General features: G+C 41.4%; 1 protein-coding gene across 1 annotated transcript in view; it reads right to left on the bottom strand.

Annotated features, from left to right (window-relative positions):
• olfm2a (olfactomedin 2a) overlaps window positions 1–23306 on the bottom strand; it is a 515218-nt gene that overhangs the window by 472204 nt on the left and 19708 nt on the right. The gene's annotated exons all lie outside the window — the stretch shown is intronic.

The raw sequence follows: 23306 nt of genomic DNA, 5'->3' as shown, positions 1-23306 counted from the left end.
CAAAGTCAAACCAGTGATACCCAAGGACTTTCTGAAGAGACACACATGAAGGAGTCCAGACTTCATCTCAGGTCACTGGATATCATCCATGTCTCACAACCATATAGCAAGACAGGAAGCACCAGGACTCTAAACATCACCCTCGGGTAATGGTGCCACATGGCCGTAGTGCCGTAACTGACGCTCCCTCATAATTCAGGTACGGTGCCTCATTTGGGACTCCATGAGCAACACAAAGTCAAACCAGTGGTACCCAAGGATTCTACAGTGAGACACAGGAGTCCAGTCTTCATCTCAGGTCACTGGATATCATCCATGTCTCACAACCATATAGCAAGACAGGAAGCACCAGGGACTCTAAACATCACCCTCGGATAATCGCGCCCCATGGCCGTAGTGCCGTAACTGACGCTCCCTCACAATTCAGGTAATGTGCCTCATTTGGGACTCCATGAGCAACACACAGTCAAACCAGTGGTTTCACAATATGAACCCAACACTTCATTTCATTTGTTGATATATCTGTACATCCATTCCTGCATTTCAGCCCTGCAACACATTCCAAAAAAAAAGTTGGTACGGGAGATAAATTTGGGCCAGTAATGAGGTCAAATATTTCACTGATGATGTGATTTCAAACAAGTGATGGTAATCATGATTTGGTATCCATGAAAGGCCGAGTCTTTGAGGAGTAAAGATGGGCAGAGGATCTCCACTTTGTCAGCAAATGCATGAGAAGATCATTGAAGTGTTTGAAAACAATGTCCCTTAAAGAAAGATTAGAAGGGATTTGCATATTTTTCCACATACAGTGCATAATATCATTAACCGATTCAAGGAATCTGGAGGAATGTGAGTGTGTACAGGGCAAGGGCGCCAGCCTATATTGAACACCCATGATCTCCGAACCCTAAGGCACCATGGTGTCAAGAAGTGTTGCTCATCAACAGCCGATGTCACCACATGGCCAAGGCCTGATGACTTTGGCAAACCTTTGTCAAGCACTGCAATACGGAGTTACATTCACAAATGCCACTTCAAGCCTTACTGCGCATTAAAGAAGCCTCATGTTTGCCATGTCCAGGAGCGGCTCAACCTCTCAGGGCTCGGCAGAATTTTTTAGAATCCTAAATCCACAGAGGACTGTTTCATTTATGTTAGGTAGAATGCCCAGAGGGGACCGGGCGGTCTCATGGTCTGGAATCCCTACAGATTTTATTTTTTTCTCCAGCCGTCTGGAGTTTTTTTGTTTTTTCTGTCCCCCCTGGCCATTGAACCTTACTCTTATTCAATGTTAATGTTGATTTATTTTGTTTTATAATTATGTCTTTCATTTTTCTATTCTTTAATATGTAAAGCACTTTGAGCTACAGTTTGTATGAAAATGTGCTATATAAATAAATGTTGTTGTTGTTGTTGTTGGCAGCATCTGAAGTGGACCATCACACGGTGGAAGTGTGTACTGTGGTAAAAGGACTCGGTATTCCAGATCCTTATTGGAAGAAATGGACGCTGTGTGCTCCGGACCAAAGACGAAATGGGCCATCCAGACTGTTCTCAACCGCAAGCTGAAAAGCCGAGGTCTGTCATGGTGTGGGGTTGTGTCTGTGCCTTTGGTAAAAGTCATTTATACTTCTGTGATGGCAGCATTAAAGCAGAAAAGTACGTTGTGATTTTAGAGCATTGTACACTACCATCAAGATGACATCTTTATCCAGAAACATTCATGCATTTTTCAACAAAGCGATGCAAAATGACATTCTGCACACATGACAAGAAGAGGGTCCGGGTACTGCAGTCCTTACCTGTCCCCAGTAGAGAATGTGCGCAGAATTTTGAAACAAGAAATGCGACGACGACAACCCCGTTCTGTTGAACACCTTAAGACGTGTTTGCAGGAAGAATGGGACAAAATAACACGTGAAGCGCTTCATCTCTTGGTATCGTCAGGGCCAAAACATCTTTTAAGTGTTGTGAAAAGGAATTGGCGACATTACAAAGTGCTGAATACTTTACCCTCCTAACTTTTGTGGATTGTGTTGCAGGCCTGAAATGCAGGAATGAATGAATATTAAGAAATGAAATGAAGTTGACCAGGCAAAAAATGAAATATCTTGGGTTCATACTGTCTGCAACGAAATAAAAGTCAAAGTACATTTAAGAATTGCTACACTTTTTATTTTTAAATTTGCATTTTCCACACCATCCCAACATTTGTTTTTGCTCACATGAATCCCTGACTCACTCACTTGCCATTGTAGTTATTAACTCATTAACTGCTATAATCTGTTACTAATTCATTTTCCTTCTCACATGAATCCCTCACTCACTCCCTCATTTTTTTAATTATACTTATTTATTCATTAATGTACTGTAATCAGTCACTTATTCCTTTTCTTGTTAACATGAATTCCTCCCTCCCTCCCTCCTTCACTCTCTCACTCACCTATTTTTTTAACTAACAGCCCTCTCACTCACGCTAATTTATTCGTTAACTACTGTAATCAGTTACTTACTCGTTCATTCGTTTGCTCACATAAATCCCTCACTCACTCATCCCCCCATTTTCGTAATGAACTTGACCTTCACTCGCCATCGTATTTATTTACTCATTAATGAACTGTAGTCAATCACTCATTCGTTTTCTTGCTGACATGAATCCCTCACTCCCTAACCCATTTTCTTAACTAACAGCCCTCTCACTCACCACAATACTTCTTTACTCATTAATGAACTGTAATCAGTCACTCATTCATTTTCTTGCTCACATGAACCCCTCACACCTTCATTTTCTTAATTAAATGGCACTTCACTCTCCATACATATTCACTCGATAACATACTGTAAATAGTCACTTAATCATTTTTTTTTTTGCTCACATGAATCCCTGACTCACTCACTCACTCACCATTGCAGTTGTTTACTCATTAACTACTGTAATCAGTCACTCATTCATTTTCTTTCACACATGAATCACTTCCTCCCTCATTTTCTTAACTAACAGTCCTCTCGTTCACACTCATTTACTCATTAATGTACTGTAATCAGTCACTTACTCATTCAGTCTCTTGCTCACATGAATCCCTCAGTTACTCACTCCCTCATTTTCTTAAGTGGCCATCTCAATCACCATCATACCTATTCACTCAGTAACATACTGTAATCAGTCATTTAAATGGTGTATAAATGGTCATTTATTCGATTTTCTGCTCACATGAATCCCTGACTCACTCACTACCTCATTTTTTTAATTAACTGCCCCCTTACTCAACATAATACCTATTCACTCGTTAATGTACTCTAATCCGTCACTTATTCCTTTTCTTGCTCACATGGATCCCTTACTCCTTAATTTTCTTAATTAACTACCCTCTCACTCACTATCATTTTTATTTACTCATTACTGTACAAAGTCACTCATTCATTCTTTTGCTCACATGAATCCCTCACTCACTTGCTCGCTCATTTTTTTAATGAACTGGCCCTTCATTATCCATGATACTTATTCACTCAATAATGTACTGTAATCGGTCACTTATTCCTTTTCTTGGTCACATGAATCCCTCACTCACTCATTCACTCACTCACTCCTTTTCTTAACTAACACTCCCATCTCCCTCACACTTATTTACTCATTAACAGCTGTAATCAGTTACTTACTCCCTAATTCTTTTGCTCACATGATTCCCTGACTCACTCACATTCTTATTTTTTAATTAACTGCCCCCTTACTCACCATTATCATCAATGTACTGTAATCAGTCACTCATTCCTTTTCTTGTTCACATGAATCACTCACTCACTCACTCCTTCATTCCCTTAACTAACACTCCTATCTCCCTCACACTTATTTACTTGTTAATTACTGTAATCAGTTGCTTACTGTTTCATTTTCTTGCTCACATGAATCTCTGACTCTCTTACTTACTCACTCACTCATTCACTCTGACTCCTATAGCTATGATTATTATTTCCACAGGCTGACTGTTTTCCTAGCAGTGCACGGGTCGTTATTATCTCCTAGCAGATGCTTTTATGTCCTAAGTTACCAAACTAAATGATTTAATAGATACAAGTAAACACACAGCTTTTCAAGAGGCACACGTTCTGCCTCCAATTCACGCTCCCCTTTTGACAACATAATTTGCCCGTGTCCTGATAATGTACGCTTCCCTTTAACTGCTGTTTTGTACCATGGATGAGGTTTTGCCAGTTTGTGCTCTAATTTGTAACTGCAACTAATAAACTAATAATCCGTTTGAGTTCTCTCGCTTTATTTCCCCATCTTGCATCTGTGCAGCCTTTTTAAAAGCCGCATTCAGAGACACCCACTGATACAGGAATGATTATATGTCTCCATTTTGAGTGTTTATAATTACCACATAAAGGACTTGGTATAAAGTCGTGTCAAAGACTGACACAAAACTGTGCTGTATAGAGAAATAGGTGTATAAAAATGGTTTACATGGGGTCATAAATAGTGTGTTACTAGAAAGCATACTTTATTAATGTCCTCAAGCTGTTCTGCTTTCCACTTGTCAAACTACAATGAGATGATATTCAACGTTTATTGTTGCAAAGTGTGAAACACGTAGCAGGGACGTTACCTGAAAACGTTTAAATGGTATGGTTAAAGTGCACAAAATTAGAAAGAGTGCGAGGCTTCTACAAAAACTCATAAAAAAGCCAGGGTTTTATTTAGCTCAACTCAATTACGGGTGGAGTGGTGGCTCTGAGGTTAAGGTTCTGTGCTGGTGTTCCAAAGGTTGCTGGTTCAAATCCCGGTCACTGCTAAAAGAGATCCTACTCTGTTGGGCCATTAACCTGTCTCCAGGGGTGCTGTACAATGGCTGACCCTGAATAAAGCCTCAATAATTATCCTCCAAGTGCAACAATAAAGCCTTCTCTTTTTCCTGCAACTCAGTAGGCCAAACACGACAATATGTGGGGAATTTTTCATACCAAGGAGTCAGGAAGCACCGGACAAAAGAAACTGAGTGTTTCTCATGATCAACACTGGGTTTTGGTGTCTCATAGCCTTTTCCTTTAGTGGAAGCCATTTTGCGCAACCATTGTTAGGGTTGCCTCCTGTGTTTCTAGGGGCGTGGTCTCCGGGGTCATGACCTCAAGCTCATCAGCAGATGAGGTAAGGGGTCTGCGGTTGCACTAAGCGTTATCTGATCTGTGGATAAATCCTTCCAAACTCCTTAAAGTATTTCCCTTTGTGATTGATTTTCATGCCTTGCCTAATTTTTACCTTCTTGCCTGAATCTTGATGGTGATAACCGTATATATACTCACATATACAGTCATGTGAAAACATTAGGACACCCTTTGAAAGCATGTGGTTTTTTGTAACATTTTTAATAAATGGTTATTTCATCTCCGTTTCAACAATACAGAGAGATTAAAGTAATCCAACTAAACAAAGAAAACTGAAGAAAAGTCTTTTCAAGATCTTCTGTAAATGTCATTCTACAAAAATGCCTATTCTAACTGAGGAAAAAGATAGGACACCCTCACATGTATTCCCTCTTAAATTGGCTCAGATCTCACACAGGTATATCACACCAGGTGCACATAATTAGTAGATCGTTACTCTGCATGTTGAATGAGGCTTGCCCTATTTAAACCTCAGACATTTAGTTTGGTGTGCTCCTGACTGTTGAAGTGAGAGTGAGCACCATGGTGAGAACAAAAGAGCTGTCAGAGGACTTCAGAAAAAAGATTGTAGCAGCCTATGAGTCTGGGAAGGGATTTAAAAAGATCTCAAAAGATTTTGAAATCAGCCATTCCACTGTCCGGAAGATAGTCTACAAGTGGAGGGCTTTCAAAACAACTGCCAACATGCCCAGGACTGGTCGCCCCAGCAAGTTCACCCCAAGAGCAGACCGCAAGATGCTAAAAGAGGTCTCCAAAACCCTAAAGTGTCATCTCGAGAACTACAGCAGGCTCTGGCTACTGTTGATGTAGAAGTACATGCCTCTACAATCAGAAAGAGACTGTACAAGTTTAACTTGCATGGGAGGTGTGCAAGGAGGAAACCTTTGCTTTCCAAGAGAAACATCGAGGCCAGACTGACATTTGCCAGAGATAAAGTTGACAAAGACCAGGACTTCTGGAATAATGTTCTTTGGACAGATGAGTCCAAAATTGAATTATTTGGACACAACAGCAGAGGACATGTTTGGCGTAAACCAAACACAGCATTCCAAGAAAAGAACCTCATACCAACTGTGAAGCATGGAGGTGGAAGTGTCATGGTTTGGGGCTGCTTTGCTGCAGCAGGACCTGGTCAGCTCACCATCATAGAATCCACGATGAATTCTACTGTGTATCAGAAGGTGCTTGAAGAACATGTGAGACCATCAGTTAGAAAATTAAAGCTGAAGCGGAACTGGACCATGCAACATGACAATGACCCAAAACATACTAGTAAATCAACCAAAGATTGGCTGAAAAAGAAGAAATGGAGAGTCCTGGAATGGCCAAGTCAAAGTCCAGATTTGAATCCCATTGAGATGCTGTGGGGTGACTTGAAAAGGGCTGTACGTGCAAGAAACCCCTCAAACATCTCACAGCTGAAAAAGTTCTGCATTGAGGAGTGGGGTAAAATTTCCTCAGACCGATGTCGAAGACTGGTAGATGGCTACAAGAACCGTCTCACTGCAGTTATTTCAGCCAAAGGAGGTAACACTCGCTATTAGGGGCAAGGGTGTCCTATCTTTTTCCTCAGTTAGAATAGGCATTTTTGTAGAATGACATTTACAGAAGATCTTGAAAAGACTTTTCTTCAGTTTTCTTTGTTTAGTTGGATTACTTTAATCTCTCTGTATTGTTGAAACGGAGATGAAATAACCATTTATTAAAAATGTTACAAAAAACCACATGCTTTCAAAGGGTGTCCTAATGTTTTCACATGACTGTAAATTGGGTCTTGAAACTCGAAAAATCGACCATAAAATCAGACTCTGACTTAAACGTCCATTTTTTTTTTCACATCTTCTTGCCAGTTTCTCAGATGCATTGAATTTTGTTGTAGCAGCGCAGTTACCAATTTCTTCCACCACGACTTTTAATTTAAAAGCAGTTGAATATTTTCTTCTGATCAAACACGTCATCGCAGATAAGGGATGCTCTTACGATAAAGGTGTATGAAGGATGTGATTGATTCTCATGTCTTGCCTAGTCTTTGACTTCTTGCCTGAATCTTGATGGTGATTACCGTATATGCTCAGGTATAAGTCGCGTCTTGAAGCCGGAAAAATCGATCATAAAATAAGACCCCGACTTAATATGCCCGTTCAAAAATGCGACACTTAATTTATTTATTTTTTTCACATCTTCTTGCCTACTCCAATCTCACATCAGTATCTCTCAGACGCATCAAATTTTGTTGCAGCAGCGCGGTTACCAATTTTTTTCGCCTCTTCAACGACGTTTAATTTAAAACCAGCTTCATATTTTCTTCTGATCGAACGCCCCATCGTAGATCAGGGATGCTCTTACGATAAAGGTGTATGAGGGTGTGAGATACAAAAAACACAAAAGAAAAAATTTGGGTATTACCGTGTGGTCACGTAGGCACAATAGAAAGAGAGAGAGAGGTTAGGAGGACACGCTGATCCAGCACATTGCCGCATCCACATAGACAAACAAAGGCCGTGTGGCCGTTTCTCATTAGGAAACATAACGTTAATTTTCACTCAGATGACACCCAGTTATACCTTTCTTTTAAATCAAATGAAGTTTCTCCGATGTTGTCTTTAATTAGTTGTGTTAGTGAATTAAAGGAATGGATGAATGAGAACTACTTGTCTTTAAATACAGATAAAACAGAGATGTTAATTGTTGGAGGGAATGATGCTGATCACAGCAATATTTTGTCGTCATTTAACTCAGTTGGAATCCCAATTAATTTTACTGAATCAGCCCGCAATCTAGGTGTTATCTTTGACTCTAGCATGTCATTTAAAGTGCATATTACAAAGTCGTCCAAAACATGTTTTTTCCATCTTAAAAATGTTAGGAAATTAAGGCGCTTTCTAAATAAACAGGATTGTGAGAAATTCATTCATGCATTTATCTCTAGTAGGATTGACTACTGCAATGCGGTGTTCACTGGCTGTTCAAACTGTTCTCTATACAGCCTCCAGTTAATCCAAAATGCCGCTGCAAGAATTATTACAAGAACAAGAAAATATGAACACAACTCCAGTTCTTAAATCCTTACACTGGCTCCCAGTTAAGTTCAGGGCAGATTTCAAAATCCTCCTTTTAACATATAAAGCATTAAATGGCCAAGGTCCGGCTTACTTGTCTAAACTTATCATGACTTACAAACCTGAGCGCACATTAAGATCTCAAGATGCCGGTCTGCTTAGGATCCCAAGGATTAATAAAATAACAGTAGGAAGTCGAGCTTTTAGATACAGGACCCCTAAACTGTGGAGTGGTCTGCCTGCTACTATAAGAGATGCCCCTTTGGTCTCAGGCTAAAGACTCACTACTTCAGTTTAGCACACCCTGACTAGAGCTGCTGATTAACGGTACAGACTGCGTCTCTGTTGTTAGTCATTAGCACTATAACATAAGTAACATGATAATTATATTTGAATACTAACCCTCACCTATTCTGTTTCTTTTCTCGGTACCCAAATGTGGCCATTGGTGCCACGACCCACCTGCCAAGTTGTTTGCCTGCCTATGGTAAAGTCATCCCTGATGGAGGATCACAGGAATCATGGGAAAGAGGGGTCCTTTCATCGGAGCAACGTTTTAGCCGTGGCATGGCCAAATGGGGAGGCAGCTAGATGGATGAGGTCTCCAGGACTCTAAAAATATCCAAACCTAATTATGTCATATCATCTACTGTTAAACCGTACTTCTAAAATTTTTATTATTATGCTGTATTAAGGAATTGTTCTGTTCTGTGTATTGTATTATATTGACCCCTTTCTTTTTGACACCCACTGCATGCCCAACCTACCTGGAAAGGGGTCTCTCTTTGAACTGCCTTTCCCGAGGTTTCTTCCATTTTTCCCTACAAGGTTTTATTGGGAGTTTTCCTTGTCTTCTCAGAGAGTCAAGGCTGGGGGCTGTCAAAAGGCAGGGCCTGTTAAAGCCCATTGCGGCACTTCCTGTGTGATTTTGGGCTATACAAAAAATAAACTGTATTGTATTGTATTGTATTGTGTGCTCGGTGGTGACTCTCTCAGATGGGCATTAGCATATCAGAATCCCTTGGACCAATAGCGTTAGTTTTCAAATTTAACTTTACTTCTGACATTATAAAATACTGGAAATTATACGGAAAATCAAGCCCCAACTTATTCACGGGAGAACTTATCCGCGAGTGTGTATACGGTATTCTCATCTGGGTTTCAGTTGCTTTTTTATTTCATTTGTTTCGCCTTTTGCATGCATCTCCCCAGTTGGACTCAAAAAAACGAGTTATCTGTTTCCTGCCGAGTCAGGAAAGGTCATGAGTAATTCTTACAAACATAATAATTCCCAATACAAAATTCTAAGCTGAAACTACAAATAACAAAAAACAAAAAAAAAAAATCCAGAGTCCAAAAACAAGATGTTCACAATATTATCCTTTCGCCAAATGTCAGTCAATGATGCACTGAAGGATCCACTCCCAGTCTCTACAGTATATAGGAAGAGGCAGTCCTTCACTTGTGATGTCAGGATGGCTCCGCCTTTTGGGGGCGTTCCACCCACAAAACACAACAGAGTCTCGAGATATGCTATACATGGATAATAAATAATTAAAGATAACAATGGTTACAAAAAATGCAAAATTATGATTGTAATCAAAATTTAAGTTTAATAAGTCACTGTGCTCTGTACAAATATTTTAAATCTGCTTTTCTTTTCTTTCTACTCACATGCACAGCTGAGCCAGATTTAGTACAGGGGTCGGCATTTAGAACTGCTAGGCAAAGCATAGGACAAGACAGCTGGGGGAACGTGCAGTCAGACTGACAACAGCTGTATACTATTTATCATCTGTCAGAGTCAGCATGACATTGGATCTTCTTTTCCTTGTTTGGAATTGTGTTATTCCCCTACATGGGGGCCTACACGGGAAGAAAACAGTATAAAGACTTGGAACATTGCCCGGCACACCTTTGAAGCTGACGGACAGATAGGAGATAATGTCATCCGATCCGGAAAATCCTTCCAATGCAGCGCCAAAAATGTCAGACTCTACACATCGGGCCCCCACTTCCGAACTGGGTTCTTGTCATGGCTCCCTTCATCTGTTATGCAGCGCTAGCCATCATTAACCAAAGCTAAGTTATTTCTCCTACTTGTATGTAATTTCTTACCGCTGTATCACTAAGAGAGGGATATTGCCTTTTAATATCATATCTATATAGTTTTGGGTTATGTAACACGCCGCAATTACAAAAGAACGTATTCTAACAAGGGAGCTAGTGCCCCCTGCTGGATACAACGATAAACTCATCTTTATATATAACACGCTACAGTGGCTGTCCGTTTGTCTGTCCAGGATTTTAAATCACCTGTAGCTCACAAATCATTTGACCGATGGTCCTGAAATTTGGTACACATATACTACGTGATGTCTGCTATCCACTTTCGGGGTGATGAACCGCCAAAGGTTATTCATCTTTTCATTTTTATTTTATTTTATTGTAGAATCAACTCTCGGCAGCAGCCAGCAGCTCGGCCGTGTGGCACATGCGTACGTGTACCATTCTCATCCCTACCACCTTCACTGTCATTTCCCCTACCTCTTCATATCTTAAATCATTCTTGAGGCAGATTGAAGACTTAAGTGCCAGCTTAAGTGAAAAATTAAGTAACTACAACACAAACACTGACTTAATCAGTTTTAACGTGAAAAGATGCCGACGAAAGAAGAAAAGAAGCGGGCCGCTAGGGTGGAGAAAAGAAGAGCTGCTCAGGAAGCAGCGAGCGCATCAACCTCTGAGCAAATGAATGATAAACGTACAGAGGAAGAGGATGAAAACTGGGAACCCTCACGTCCACGTTATCATGGAATATGCCGTTACTGTTGAAAAATAATACTTTAAAATAAACACAGAAAATAAAGGAAATAAGCCAGGGAACACACCGCGAGTGAAACAATATGTTGTCGACGTTATTACGGGTTTGAATCTGAGTAATCTGCTGATTTGATTGAATGCAGCACTCCTCAAGTAGGGTGCCATCCTCAAAGGTGACCAAAGCCAAATACGAGGTCTTTGTGGATGTCCCTGGACAGAAAAGGGAAGAACCTTTTCCATGTTGATTGGCATTTTGGGAGGAGCATGCCATCCTGTCGGAGATTTTGCTTGAACCAGAGGAGTGCAGGGGGTCACCACAAAAGTCATTTCAGCCGATGTGCTTTTCTACACCAAAGCATTTGTTCTCAGAAAAATAGATTAAACACTTTGAAGGGAGAAGAAAAGAAAAAAAAAAACAGTAGCAATTGGCCGTGTTTTCCAGCTGAACACTTCACACGTCTCTCCTAATTCCTCTCACCAATTTGGAGTGTAACCACTAAATGAGGCCGTGTGCTGGAAGGAGCGGCGCTCGGTAATGTGGAGCTAAAAACTGCAAAGGAAAAGGCAGAAGTGGGAATGAGCTGCGGCGGCGCCTTTCTTATCGTCTGCAGGTCAAAAGCTGCTCAGACAATGAATTAGTGAAGGTTGTGTCCTGTCAGCTGGATCACCTAATGCTCGGAACAAAGCCTAATCAACTAAAGCAAGGTCAGCGGGAGTGGGATTTGAACACGGAGGGGCCTTAAGGCAAGGGGCATGGAAATTCCCAATGAGCATGTGCAAGACAGCCCCGAGACAGACGGGGCCTCCCAGAAGCGTCTAGCCGAGTCTTCCAGAACATTCGTCCAGGTGGGATGCCATTCCCCGGATGATTTGCTGTTTTTCATGTGGGGATTATTCTTTTATGCTGACTAATTTTCTGAGTAGAGTCAAGTGTCTCTTCTCACATGAGTGATTGGCATTGAGGAGTCAGGACCCAAGCGCTTATTTGATTTAAGCAGAAGAATTATAGAAAGAGCAAAAAATGCCCGGAGGTATGCGATATAAACGCATTTTGCATAAAAGCTCCAATTAAAAAAAGATGTGTGCTTTCCCATGCAGAAATTAAATATATTATTACGGTATATTGAAAAATTCAGTAGGCTGACCTCTCCGTGCGTGTCACGGGTAATATTGTTAGATTAATGCATTTTCATAACTACAGTATATCTAAAGGGGGGCTGGCACCTTAGTCTTATGCCCAGTGCTGCCAGGCTACAGTTCAAACCAATAGAATCAGATAAAGTGGCTTATGCTATATCTTAGTGTCCTGTTGTGGCACTGCTCCACTGATCATGGCAAAGACATCTGAGATCCTGGGAGCCTTCATATCAATGGACAGACTCAATTGTAGAGAGAGCAGCAGGGAGTGGGCAGCCACTTGGCTGAGCACTCTAGGTCTGTGAAAGTGTCTGACTTTGTGTGATATAACTAACCATAGAAGATGTTTATTTTCCCCAGCGATGCTGTTGACTGGAATTTTTGTTTTCTTCTTCTCATAACACAATAATGGACAGATATTGTTAGGATGGGTGGCATGGTGGTGCAGTGGGTAGCGCTGCCGCCTCAAAGTTAGGAGACCTGGGTTCAGTTACCAGGTCCTCCCTGCATGGAGTTTGCATGTTCTCCCTGTGTTTGTGTGGGTTTCCTCCCACAGTCCAAAGACATGCAGGTTAGGTGCATTGGCGATTCTAAATTGTCCCTTGTGTGTGCTTGGTGTGTGGGTGTGTGTGTGCCCTGTGGTGGGCTGGCGCACTGGGATTGGCTCCAGCAGACCCCCATGACCCTGTAGTTAAGATATAGTAGGCTGAATAATGGATGGATATTGTTAGGATCCATTCATGTTAACCAGTTTCAAATTTAGTGTTTCAACTAATCTGTACCTTAATGGGCATGCATCAGGTAATTAATAATTTGTAAAGTGGCAATTCTCCTTCAGAGACCGACTCGCACCTCTGACCAAGTAGCTGATTGCCTGTTCTTGCTATGCCATCAGTGGTGAAGAATAACCAAAGTACCTCCTATGGCGCTACGCGAAGTGGACAGGTACAACAGGAACCTCGAAAATGTCAACCAACGAGAGCGATGAAGAGTTCGGTCTTGTGTCTTGTTGGGCGGAGGGCCACCTTGAGGAGGCAACAGCCATCTAGAGCCACTACCAGGACTAATACCCGGTCTAACCAGGTCATGGCTTGCTAACTATGAGGAGGAACGAGTTGGGCACCTACCATCTTATTAGCCCAAGAGAGCGAGAAATTTCCACCAACCCTTCTGTAGGATGGCATTGAACAACAACAACGAAGTGGGAATTGCACTTTACTTACACCACTGCACTCTGTGAAGAACACAATAACAAACGAACTGAATCAAACTGTTATGTTATTGTGTTATTTTATTAAATTAGGTTGTATTTCTGCGTGATGTGTATGTTACTCTATTAGAACAGTTGCCACTTCCAAGATTTGCTCCTGCTTTGTGGGAACTGCTGCCATGTTCACTTCTGGTTCCGTGGGGAGCATTCATGATGGAACTTTTGAAACTCCATAAACTCTGTATGTCAAGTTCAAACCTCGTTTATTTATGGCTTGTTTTAACCTCCACTTTACACCCTTTTATTACCACTGCACTTTGGACACTGGTTGGATTTGTTTGGTATTTTTAATAAAAGCACTAGAGCACTTTTTTTTCGCCATCCCCTTGCTTTGTGTTGGTGTCCTCATTTGCTCGGCTCATCCCCCAGAAACGTTATCAGCGGTGGCGGGTTGAAGTGGCTCTCGGTGGGATCTGGTAGCGTGAGGCTGCTATCCAACGCTTTGGCCTCTTTCACCTTTCTAGTTTCTGACATTCTCGCTTCACTTTTCTGTTTATGAGTATTGTCTCTCCTCCTCCGCCGTGTTTATTAAATCTCGTCTTCCCGGGTTTGACCTTGGCTAGTGAATTTTCATGATTTACTTTCTGATTCCATGTCTATTGCCCCATGCACTCAGTTCAAAGAGCACTGAAGCGTGCCAGTACCTCCACCACAGAGAAGTCGGTCAAGGTGTCCTCCATTGATGTTTCTAAAGGAGGAAGCACAACCCAGTCAGATAAATTAAGGTGAGCGCCACAGCGCGGGAGTGCGGGACCATTTGTCAGGCGCTGTGGAGACAGACGGCAGGATGCTTTGCATTGTTGGCCAAGGTCAAGTCGTGCTGAGATACCACTCTGGGTTTATATGAAATTTAAGGCCATTTTATTTTTTATTTTTTTTGTAATTTTGATATTTACTTATCTGAATTTTGTTCACGTGAGCAAGGGTAATTACTGCCATATTAACTAAAACATTTCAGCTTTAATTTTAGACAAAATACTTTTCTTATCAAACCTAACAGAAAGGGACTGAGTTTGGGATCTTCAACACCACTAAAATTAAATTAAGGGGGTTAAAATTGGCAAAAAAATTGTATGTTGAGGTTGTTGATTATTTCACATTTATCTAAAATTTTCAAAATAAATATGTGAACAAAATGAAACCAAAGTTGAAATGGCAAATGTTGTTGGTGGACGTTGGTGCCTGGGGTCCTTTAATACCAAAAACCGATATCTCAATGATTGGTGTGTGTGTGTCTGTGTGTATGTCTGTGCGTCACAGTTTCTGGTGCCTGGTTATGTACAGTGTCTTCAGAAAATATTCATACCATTTATGCTTTGCACCCTCCCACACCAAAACCAATCAGCTATGGGGAAAGGAGTGAAAGCTTTAGATTTATCAAGTTTCGATCTCCAGTTTTCGAAGGATCTCAACGTTTTAGGGTCCCTTAATACAGAAAACCGATATCTCAGTGATTGGTGTGTGTGTGTCTGTGCGTCAAAGTTTCTCGTGCCTGGTTATGTACAGTGTCATCAGAAAATATTCAGACCCTTTATGCTTTGCACCCTCCCACACCAAAACCAATCAGCTACGGGGGGAGGAGTGAAAGCTTTAGATTCATCGAGTTTTGATCTCCAGTTTTCGAAGGATCTCAACGTTATAGGGTCCCTTAATACCGAAAGCCATTATCTCAATGATTGGTGTGTCTGTGTGTCACAGTTTCTTGTGCCTGGTTATGTACAGTGTCTTCAGAAAATATTCAGACCCTTTTTTGCTCTGTGCCCTCTCACATGATAACCCATCGTCTATGGGGGAGGAGAGAAGGCTTTAAATTTGTCAAAAATTTCGATCTCCGGTTTTCAACTGACCTTAACGTTTTAGGGTCCTGTCACAAGAAAAACAAACAGACATTACAAAGGTTTGGGACAGGGACCCGTATAATGTGCCTTGGCTGCAAAACGGTAGTTAAAGATAGTGAGTTGTTCACTACCTTTAAACAGAACTGCCGGTATTGAATCAAGATAGCAGCTTTAAAGGCCAGTGTAGGAAGTGACGTCATCGGGCCCAGACACGGAAGTGATGTCATCAGAGGATGGACCAGAAGTGACGTCATCAGAGGTGGGACTGGAAATGACGTCAGAGGTGGGATCGGAAAGTGGCGTCATTAGAGGCTGGACCGGAAGTTACGTCATCGAAGGCACCAGACCCGGAAGTGCCGTCATCAAAGTGGCTTTCTCATAGCTTCATCTTAGTTTAATCCTGATGCTCTGTAAACTCAATTAATTATCATTATTATTCATGGTGGCTCCATAATCCGTACTAACACCTACTCACTCTTGTGTTCTTTTTGTGGTTTTCTGTGGTGGCAATCTGCACCACCACCACTTAACCAAAGCACCGTGATGTCCCTACATTGATGGATTAATGGCCAGAAGTCCCCATGACCATCATCATCAAGTTCTTCCATGAGAACCCTGAATACAATGAGGACTGATTGTGATCATTGATGGTAGGTAGAATGCCTAGAGGGGACTGGCCAGATGGTCTCGTGGCCCCAATACCCCTGCAGATTTTATTTTTTTCTCCGTCCATCTGGAATTTTTTTTTTTTTCGTTTTTTCTGTCCTCCATGGCCATCGGACCTTACTTTTATTTTATGTTAATAAGTGTTCCCTTATTTTAATTCTTATTTATTGTGTCTTTTTTAATGTTTCTTCATCATGTAAAGCACTTTGAGCTAAATCATTTGTCTGAAAATGTGCTAAATAAATACATGTTGTTGTTGATGAGCAGGAGGTACGGCTCGACACATACTTCCCAGCAAGAGACTGTAGACGTTCATCTCTAAGAGTGAATATTTAAAGGACTCTGACAGCATTAATCCATCCATCCATCCATCCATCATCCAACCCGCTATATCCTAACACAGGGTCACAGGGGGGCTACTGGAGCCAATCCAATACGTTTTTTCTTTTCTCTTTCCCATATTTATGTATCAGTGGCGTATGCGGTTGTGTCGTGATTTGTGTGTGTGGGAATCGCTGCAGCGTGATAATATGTATAGAGGGGGTTTTGTTAGTTGTGTCCAAGTTCTTATAATAATCATTTTTTTTAACCCAGCTCTGCCTTCACTGGTGTGTTTCTATACTTGTGGTGGCGTAGTAGGGAAGTAGTGTTGGTCGGATCATTTCTTTACATCTTTTCTTGCATTTTGCTCCCTCTCTGGGCCGGCAGCGCATATAATAACCGTGCTGGCTCATAGGACAGTACAAAGTTAACGTCATACAAACGTCAGGATGAAGCGATTGCAGGCTAATTGGCTGGAGCGCCAGCTCTGCTGCTAACCCCCAGGTTGGAGGGCCTACATGCAGATTAACGTCATACCCAGGATGGAGCAATTGCAGGTTAAGGTCCTTGCTCAGGGGCCCAACTGAGTAGAGTCACTTCTGGTGATTACGGGATTTGAACCCGCAACCTTCCAGATTGCCGATGCAGATCCCTAACCTCAGAGCCGCCACTCCAACCAGGATGCACAGATAGACAGAATCTAAATGAACAAATGCAGCATAAGCAGAGGAAACAAAAATGAACAAAACAGACATAAAAACAGCATTTGAATCCCGGACAAGTGGGGAATAAACAAAAAGGTTCAAAGAGGAGACATTTGAAACTTAACCAAGAAGTTTTCAAAATCTTTAGGCAAGGAAGTATTTCAAATTTTGTCAGTTTATCTTTTGATACAATGGAGAAGCCCTCAGATGATCCTGTTATTATTCTTAAAAAAGAGAGAGCGAGAGAGGTTAGGAGCAGGTGCTGATATTTTCACCAATTTTCCCCTTGGGATTAATAAAGTATCTATCTATCTATCTATCTATCTATCTATCTATCATATAGTGACTTTATCTATCTATCTATCTATCTATCTATCTATCTTATAGTGACTTTTCTATCTATCTATCTATCTATCATATAGTGACTTTTCTATCTATCTATCTATCTATCTGATACAGCACATTACCGCACCCACCACATGACAAATCAATTCAAGATCACCAGATTAGGACCCGAGTGCCACCATGCAATGGGTGACACCTCAGCACCACACTAGTTCAGATGGAACAGAACGGAACAGTGGGAGTTTTTTTTGTGGTGGCCGGAGTGCCAGTTCTGCTACTAACCCCCAGGTTTTTCCCTGCAGGTTGGAGGGCCTAAACATCATACCCAGGATGGAGCAATTGCAAGTTAAGAGCCTTGCTCAGGGGCCCAACGGAGTAGAGTCACTTCGGGCCTTTATGGGATCTGAACCGGCAACTTTCCAATTACCAGTTGCAGATCCCTACCTCAGAGCCACCAGTCCGCCCATAAGGCTTGTATTAATTTATTTATTTATTTTACACTGTGCAGTAATTTAATAAATCTTACAAGCAGCATCTGCCCTTGTTCGCTCAGCTGCTGGAATACTATGCATGGCCAGGCAAGCTGATTTTCTTTTTCCACGCATCTGTACACATTGAAATGCAATACGAATAGTGATCAGGTTTTTGAGCTCACCTCATCTGCTTTAGCAGCAGATTGGACACATCTAGACCTGAGCATTGATGAGCTTTGGAAGCTCCTGCAGCGCTGGCCTCCCACAATAGCAGCAGCAAACCAACCTGCTGCTGCAGCTCCCAGGGTTTGACCAAAGGATGACCTCAGAGCTGTAATGCTCTGAATACAAACAGTTTACAAGGTGGAAAAGAGTAAAGAGGGGTCTTCTTGTGTTGTGCCTAGGTGGGATCCAAAGGTGAAGTCAGGCAGGAGGGTCAGATCAACCATCAAAAACAAAAGGCCAATCAGGTCATGAGTCTTTATTAAGATAAGAACTCTCGAAACCAGTAAGGCCTAGCTGTCGTGAGACGGCATCTCCAGGGATTATTGTGAGGGATAAGAAAACACCGGCAGACGATATTGCGAGATGAGAATCGTAGGTAGGGCCAGGCCTGGTCAATACAGGAAGATCAAAAAGAAACACGAGCAAACACAGCACAGGAGCAAACACCAAAAATCAAAACCAAAGAGAAGAAGGGGATCAAGTAAAATGCCAAAACACAACTGCTGCCATATTAAAAGCAAAATTACTGCTTACATCACAAAAGCACCGATCATAGACTTGTCATCTCTCTCCCAGGTCATAAAAAAATAGAACGGAATAAATGAAATAAAGATTAACTTTGTGAAAACAAGAAAAGTTCACAAACTAACAAAGACACAAAACCCACGTATGTATTGAAACGAGCAAAAAAGCAACACACATTGTGATTTTTAACAAGTCTCTTTGGTTAATATATTCTACACCAAAGTGACCCGACATTTGCGTGATAGACATATCAGCGCCGACAAAATAGCGCCCATTAAAACCCGGAGTCAAAATCACGCCGACAAAATCTTGAAAGTTTCATTAAATATTAATTACTAGTTTAAAGCATATATAATAATGTTTATTTTAGAAGTCAATATTATGAGACACGGCACGCAGATAGTCCTTAAGATCACGCACTGCATATGTAGGAAGAATTGCAGCAAGACGTCTTGATAGTTGAGCATATTTAGACTTGCTGGCTGCCTGACTGCTGGTAATTCCGCTTTGTATACGACGCGTTATGCCAACCCAGCAACACGTTCTCGCATGTCCAACATGATGATAGGAAACAACGGGTTGGCTCATCGATTGCGTCTCAATCGACCAATGTAATTGTCCTCCCAGTAATCATAAACATTCTGGAGATTGTCGGGTCTACTCTCGCTCAGTTCATCGAAAGCGGACCCAACATCTTCCGGAGGAACGAAACTCGGTGCAATTAGCATCTTTGAATACAGTTATAACCTAGCACATAATGTGCTCTTGGCCTCTCTCGCGATTTTGTCGTGGCGATTTTGTCAGTGCACATTTGTTGAAAACCAGTTAGCGAGTTTGTCGGCACTCATTTGTCCGTCGTGGTTTTGTTGGCGCTCATATGTCTATCGCGCTTTTGTCGGTGAACCCTACACCAATACCTTGCTCCTTTTTTAGATCAGTTTGTTTTTACAATTTTGGTAATTTCTTTGAATTCTGGATTGAATCCACAGGGATGGCGGCCAAGTACTAAGGTGCTGCTGTCATTGAGGCGGCAGTCACTTGAAGTCACCTGAACATTATACAAGACTCTCGTGAGCCACACGTCCTTGCCATGGCATTATCTCACTTTCTACTGGTCTGCTTTCAACCTCGGTTTGCCACAGCTGGACTCCAATGAAGTTTTTGAAACGCTTCAAGGAGAATTAAAGAAAGCAGGACGCACCGGAGCTCAAGCAAAAGGGCTTGAATACGTCAGTTTTTGAGTTTTTAATACGTTTGTAAACCTTTCTAAAAACATGTTTTCATCTTGTCATTAAAGGTTATTGAGTGCAGGTTAATGGGTAGATAGAGTAAATTTATTAATTTCAAATGAAATCCAGAAAACCATAAAGTGTGTAGAAAGTGAATACTTTCTGAATCCATCGTATCCGCTAAACACAAATATATAACATCCATCCATCCATTTTCTAACCCGCTGAATCCGAATACAGGGTCACGGGGGTCTGCTGGAGCCAATCCCAGCCAACACAGGGCACAAGGCAGGAACCAATCCTGGGCAGGGTGCCAACCCACCACAGAATATATAACATGCAAATCTCAAATAATAAATAAACAACAATATTAACAAAAATTGCATAAAAAACAATAAACTTCTCAGAATGAACAGAAATAACAATAAAATAAAGAAAAAAACAAACCCTGGCTCGTCACTCAAATGTCATTTCACATATTCATCTAACATTTCTTATTGTTGAACCCAAAAATGATTCCTGTGTTCATTCAGCAACAATAACATTTATTATTATAGCACATTTTCATACAAACAATGTCATTCAAAGTGCTTTACAGGTTGTCCAAGAAGTAATCTCATGCAAAGAATAACAAATTAAAATTAGATAAGAAAAATAATGCATGAATTGTATACAAAAAAAAAAAAAATAATGCACACTTAAATAATGTTTATAATGAAGAAAAATAGAGACTTTTTTGTTTTAGTCTCTAAATGGCAGTCGTGACAAGGCCAATAGCACAAAAATACATGAAAATTAATAGAATTAGTTTACTAGTCATCCAAACACACTCTAATACAGGGGTCTCCAACTCCAGTCCTGGAGGGCTGCAGTGGCTGCAGGTTTTCATTCTAACCCTTTTCTTAATCAGTGACCAAATTTTGCTGTTAATCAACTCTTTGCCTTAATTTTATGTGATGCACAACTTAAGACTCAGGCCCCTTAATTATTTCTTTTTTTCCTTAATTAGCAACCAAACAATATTAAGACAAAAAAATGAACCAACACATAAACAACAACCTGCGTCCATCACATAATAACTGAAAATCAAGAAAGGTGAAGGTCTCAGTAATGTTGATCTGCTCAGATCCACATGCTCTTAAAAAAGAAAATCAACAATTTTGCAAAAGTCCGCCAAGGCAGAATGAGCACCAAGACATTAAATAACGGGTTTAACTAGCAACAAGAATTGGCTTCAAATTAAGAAACTGGGGTGGCACGGTGGCGCAGTGGTAGTGGTCCTTCCTCGCAGTTAGGAGACCCAGGTTCACTTCCCAGGTCCTCCCTGTGTGGGGCTTGCATGGCTGAGACATGCAGGTTAGGTGGATTGGCAATCCTAAATTGTCCCGTGTGTGTGTGTGTGTGCCCTGCAGTGGGCTGGTGCCATGCCCAGGGTTTGTTTCCTGCTTTGCGCCCTGTGTTGGCTGGGATTGGCTGCAGAGGACCCCCGTGACCCTGTAGTGGGTTGGATGATGGATATTATTAGGATCCATTTACTGTATGTTAACCAGGGCGCTGTACAATGTCTGATCCTACGCTCTGACCCCATGGGGTATGCGAACACTAACAAATTCCTAATGCAAGAAATTGTATAAGAAAGAACAAAAAAAAAGTCTACGGGATTTGAGGCATTCTGACAAAGGCTACACGATAAAGAATACAAAAGGGGAAAGTAGAGTAATATACAGTAGAACTCTACCAAGACTAAATGCCTAAATCACTGCCATTGCAAAGCTGCTTTTTGCACATAATGTCACCAACACTTTCATTTCAGCTAACCGACCCTGACTCCTCAGCGTAGATGGAGTATATATGGACAAATATCATTCCATCACTGTCAAGATTGTTGTTGTCCTGCATTTCCATACTATTAGGCCTTACCCAGGATGAACACCATCTGAACGCCATCTTCTGGCAGCACCTTGCGAGTTAAGACAGCTCACAAGGTCTCCGAAATCCTGGTGAAGTTAGGAGCCGTGTCCTAAATTAGGAAAGTTGATCAAGTGTTTTTAGGACCAAATTTGCATCAATCTGCGATTTCTTTCAGCCAGCTAGGACGGTTCTCCTACTCTGAGACACTTGATAAATATGAACACCGGTCTTAATTTCATAGCAGAATTGGTTTTCCTGCTGCACTGTAGGTTTCCACATTTTCGAGCTGTGCCAATATTTCCATAGCTAATACCTTGGATAAGGGCCACCTCGGCCGGAGTCATACTGGGCAAGAGAAATAATAAGAAGCAGTGGATGGAATTTTCCTTCCCGCTGATGTCTGTTCATACTGTTACTGTTCTAATATTTATGTACTCTACACAATATTCCGTTTGGACTAAAGCAATTCAGAAAACATTAGAAATTGGAATAATTAAGAGCCACGTATCAGGGTTGGCTCCATGTTGAGAAGTTATCAAACACCGACTGTGACAGAAAATGAGACAAATATTCAATTTCGGAGAATGGTGTCATTAAAGGAAGGGATTATGGGAATAAGGCAAGCAAAAGTTTTATTTTCTTTGCCTATTAAGGGTAGCCAGGAGTGAGAATGCATTGAAATGTAAGTCTTAATCCTGATTTCTTAACTTGCTTAACTTGCTTAATCCAAAATTGGATGAGGGAACCTGAGCTTATCAGGTACAAGGCATGAACTAGACTCGGATGGGATGGCAAGACACACTGACATACACATATGTACAGATGATCATGTTTAGGCTCATTTAGAAAAGCAAATTCACGTTATCTCTGAGATCTTAGAAGAAACCCTTGATGGACAGTCCGAGAATATGTGGACGCCACATCGACCGCGACCAAGCTGGGACTTGAAATGGCACACTCAGAGCATGGGAGAGCACAGCCAACTCCTACACCACAACGTCACCATATATGTGGAGTAAGCAGTGTCATGGTTCAATAGCTACATTCTCCTGCTATAAGTGCTGGAAGAACAGGAAAGGCCACTGGTAAAAAGCTTAGGAATGCTAGTTGCTTCACAGTGTATTTGTCTCTTTAGAAAGGACATGGAAGGCAGATGTCCAAGACATGACACAGAAGCATCAGAGTAAGTCAAGGTGACCATCAAAGATCTGACTGTTATAGTTTGAAGGCCAAGTAAGTCTATAAAAGGATCTGATGGCAAAAGGGACAGTTGGCTTTTGGACAGTACAAAGATGATGATGATGATGATGAGAAATGTGAAGTTCTAAAGAGTGTTCACAACTAGTTAATTTGGAAAAGATTCACAAAGTCTTGTGTGGTTACCCACATATGGGCTGATGTGAATATGCCGATCACCTTCTGGTGCGGACCAAAGCGATGGTGGCTGTTGTGCTGTATATAACAGGGAATCTATAAAGTAGGCCTGACAGCTTAAGATACCCAAGAGACTGGTCTGCTTAATTTTCAGAGGGAAGTCAAAAGTGACTCCTGGGAGACTGGATACCCCTGGAAGCCAGCCTAGCCATGGAAGAGTGAGGAGTAGGTGAGCACTTTCAG

The sequence above is a fragment of the Polypterus senegalus genome, chromosome 12 (assembly GCF_016835505.1).
Source record: "Polypterus senegalus isolate Bchr_013 chromosome 12, ASM1683550v1, whole genome shotgun sequence".
Taxonomy (NCBI): Eukaryota; Metazoa; Chordata; class Cladistia; order Polypteriformes; family Polypteridae; genus Polypterus; species Polypterus senegalus.
This window is presented reverse-complemented; position numbering and strand designations above follow the sequence as displayed.